This window comes from Staurois parvus, unplaced genomic scaffold (genome assembly GCF_062004578.1).
Source record: "Staurois parvus isolate SC_StPar_1 unplaced genomic scaffold, SC_StPar_1.0 ptg001051l, whole genome shotgun sequence".
NCBI classification, from domain to species: domain Eukaryota; kingdom Metazoa; phylum Chordata; class Amphibia; order Anura; family Ranidae; genus Staurois; species Staurois parvus.
Genome location: NW_028318847.1, coordinates 5,932,470 through 5,936,796, shown reverse-complemented (window position 1 = coordinate 5,936,796; position 4,327 = coordinate 5,932,470). Strand labels below are relative to the sequence as shown.

General features: G+C 39.6%; 1 pseudogene; it reads right to left on the bottom strand.

The window, feature by feature from the left end:
• Nucleotides 1–360: 360 nt before the first annotated feature.
• Nucleotides 361–479, bottom strand: LOC149440879 (5S ribosomal RNA; annotated as a pseudogene).
• Between the last annotated feature and the right edge of the window lie 3,848 nt (nucleotides 480–4,327).

Genomic DNA, 4,327 nt, shown 5'->3' with positions numbered 1-4,327 from the left:
ACCCAGTTTGCAATACTAACAAAACACCAGGCCACGCACATTGTATAGATTGTAAAATAGCATGTTTTATTGCCTCCACAGGCGTTCAAAACCTCAGTATATCCAGGAATATGGACCAGAAATTCCACAGCTAAGCAGTAGATGACAGCAATCTATTCACCCAGTCACAAGATAGCCACTTGGAACGCAGCGCTTTGGTGTGCGTTCCGCTCACCAGAAGTGATGCTGGACGGCAGACCAGAAGTGCGTTAGCCTACCGCACCTGGTATTCCCCTATCCAAGTACTAACCAGGCCCAACCCTGCTTAGCTTCTGAGATCAGATAAGATTGAGTGCATTCAGGGTGATGTGGCTGTAGGCTAGCCTACAGCACCTGGCATTCCCAGGTGGTCAACCATCCAGGTACTAACCAGGCCTGACCCTGCTTAGCTTCCATGATCAGATGAGATCGGGTGCATTCAGGGTGATGTGGCTGTAAGTTTCTTTTTGTTTTTTTGATTTTTTTGATTTTTTATTTTGGCCCTTTGGCACTTTATATATATATTTTTTTTTCACAATTTTTCACGAGTTCTCCAAGATGTTTGGAACAACCTACTGGCCGAGTTCCTTCAAAAACTGTGTGTAAGTGTACCTAGAACAATTGTGGCTGTTAAAAGGCAAAGGGTGATCACACCAAACATTGATTTGCTTTGGATTTTTCTTCTGTTCATTTACTTTCCATTTTGTTAATTGATAAAAATAAGCTATTAACACTTCTATTTTTTAAAGCATTCTTAATTTACTGCATTTTTCACACCTGCCTATAACTTTTGCAGCACTGTAGTTAATGCTTTTGTTCAGCCAGTATGCAATATTGACAGATGTCAAATAATCCCTTTATCTGACATCAGTTAAACATCACCCAACTAAGCATATTTTGCAATATGTAAGGTAATAGGAAGCAAGGTCCATTGACCTCATTTGATGCTGTGTACCATTTGTGGCAAATGTCACCTACAAAGCAGAATAGAGTTAAAAAAAATGGCCCCAGAGAATAAAAGTGTATATGTAGAACTGTATTCTAACTGTATTGCTGTATCTGTGTTAAAACTGCTGTAGATGTGCTCAATAAACACACATTACGTGTAGTGGAACTGTGTTTGGAGCTCGAAGAAGTTACAGATAGGTCTAAAGGTGCAGTCTATCCAAAATGAATAATTTAGCTTTTGGTAGATGTTGGACAAAATGACCTTTTTCTTAAATATCATGCAAAATGGAGTTAATTGGCTTTCTGTACTTGAGATGATGGGCCCGTGCACCTGCTGTGGTATTATTTTACATCCTGATTAATGAAATAGGACAAATGGGAAAACCTCAGGCAGATGGAAAGTTATAGTAGAGGCAGCTATTTGGGCTGCCACCCAAGGCCCACAGCTCCCAGTGGACCTTTGCCTGACAACTCACCTATTATGCAATTTCTTTTATTCACAAATATTTTCCTTGTACAGTTTAGAATTTGCTTCTGCACTCTACACACATTGCCATTTAGTAATTTGCCACTGCACACTTCACACATGGCCCCAATGTAATGCTCTGGAGCAATTATTCCATACCTTGAAATTAAAGGTATAACATTTAATATATCAAGCTTGTGTAAGGGCTCATTTACATTAGCTTCAAAACATGGCATTGGACATGCTTTTTTAACGCACTCTGAATACTAATCAAAGAACTTGTCACTAAATAAAATAGTTAGCTTACAGTCCTGTTTATACGTGTTTGCTTCACTTTATTTTGCTTCAAAAATTATACCACATGTCACTTTAGTCGTGTTTCAAAGCATCTTCAAAGCTTCCATAGAGGTCTATGACAAAGCTCGCTTACAGCACCTGCAGCTTTTTGAGAGGCTTTTGTTCAGCTTTAGCTTTGCTTTGTTTTGGAGGTATTGCAGGTATGAGATATCAACACATACAAAGGACATCTGCCAAGCTTCATCGAGAACCAGAGAAGCATTGCAGCACCACAGAAGCATCAAAAACACATAAAAAAGCATGTTGAAGCAGTAGACACTTTAATGTGTGTTGAAGTTAAAGCAAGTGTAAACAAGCCCTAAAGGGGCCCAGCTCAATAGTACCCCCACTCAGCAGATTCCCAGCTCAATAGTACCCCCACCCAGCAGATTCCCAGCTCATTTGTACTCATGTTCAGCAGATTCCCATCTTATTAGTGCCCTTATTCAGCAGATCCCCTGCTCAGTAGTACCCCCAGCTCTGCTGAACCCCCCACTCAGTAGTAACCTCCAGATTTGCTGATCCTCTGGTTTGCTGATCCTCCTCTCTCAGTCTCCACTCACCTCCCAGTATATTGCATCCATGATACGCACCATGTGGGACATCTGCAAGTTTCTGCTGCTCCGGTCCCCCAGCTCTGCTGCTTTTGTGCTGCTCAGTCCTCTCTCCAATCCCTGCTCAGCTATCGCTATAGTGTTCCCATGTTCATATAACAAACAAGTGCAGTGCTAAAAATGTGTGTTGGTACAATCTGTCCCCAGTTGGAAATACCAAAAAATTAGCCAAAAGTATAAATTCTCAATAGCAGTGATAGTCTATATAATAAAATTGGTGTGGCATAACAATCAAATCCAGTGGCGGTGCTCCCAATGATGTGGTAACAATTACGCACTCACCAGATGCGTAATTCAAGTACGCAGTGTATGAATCAATGAAGATCTCTTTCACAGATATAGGTCTGGTCTAGAACACGAATAATCCTCCCTCAGGGTGGTGTTGTTATGAGGCCTCAGAGATGTAAGATGATCCAGCTGGCCAGAGGTCGCTTTAATGGATGAATGGGTACAGGTGCCTGCTTACAGGTGCTCCCCTCTCTGGATACGGTGGGTAAATGACTGGATCACAGCAGGGTTCTATAAATAAATAGCTCCTCAAAGGAGACCATGAAGAGTGCCCATAGTGCAGTATTTTAAAAGGTAATTTTATTAAATATAATTATAAAGGCGAATTTGCAAATTCGATTTAAAATCAGTATAGAATAAAACAGCAGCGTCAGGTAATGATAAGGATTGACCGTCCAGATTCTAAGATGGCCGCCAGGCCTCCACGTGGCTCCGGCAGCGTGACGTCACAACGTCCTGGCTCCTCCTAACGTGTTTCGTGCGCACACACCTCTTCAGAGGCAGAGACCAAATGAAGCCATAATGTTATAGCCGGCTATTTATGGGGAAGATAGAAGGTGCGCATTATGCCGGCGCCATCTTGCCGAAGTCCAAAGTGCAATAAATGTCCATGCACCTGCACGGTTGGATGTACCATGGATTTAGGACGTATCATTGTAAGTAAGTGTATAAGTGAACTAGAAGCTCATTTATATGCGCCAGGTGCGTTAATAATTCGAGACAATGTACATAATACAGAGCAAGAGGCCACATATTATTAATGCTCTGGGGGAATGGAGAATAAAAAGAGATCAGTATGTGTCTCCAAATGACCCTCCTATCTACACATGATATATGAACAGAAGAGAGGCACATCAGTACCATAAATTAGGATTGTAGTAAATATGTATTTGAACATGTGTAAATGATAATAAAGTCAGATCAAAGCATATAAAAAGAATATTAATAAAAACAGTATAATGGTGGTAAAAATAATAATATTAAAGTACCTGTTAATCATGAAACGATAAAAAATTAATTTAACTAGAAGAATCAGAAATCACCGACATATAAGTAAAAATGAGCTATAAAATATATCATGTTATAAGAATAGATGTAAAAAAGTTAAGCCAAAAAACCATGGTAAAAAAGATGGACGAATGTTAAATGAAATGTAATATAAAACAAACCAGTGTGATACGAATGTATAGGAAAATATAACAAAAAAATGTTAAAAAATATATCACATGGTATATAGTCTATAGAACCATATGTGCGGACAGGCAATTAATATAAATATAAAAATATTTATAAATAAAACAGTAAATACACATAAAATACACATCTTGAATTCCACTTAACTATTATCAATAAAACAATTTACATCGATTTCCACATTAAGTCCTGCTGGGTGTAAAGTGCCTAGTTCATAAATAAGTCTAGTCTCCAGTTGGGAGACTGCTCTGGTTTTGTGGGTGCCCCTCCAATGAGGGGTTATCATGTCGATGCCTATAAATCTCAGAGTAGATGGATCCCTATTATGGTGCCGCCTATAGTGTAGGGATAAGGAGTGTTCTTTATAACCTCTTTTGATATTATAGACATGTTCTCGTAGGCGGTCCCTTAACCTCCTAGTAGTGCGACCCACATACTGCTTAGAACAGGGACATTCAAGTAG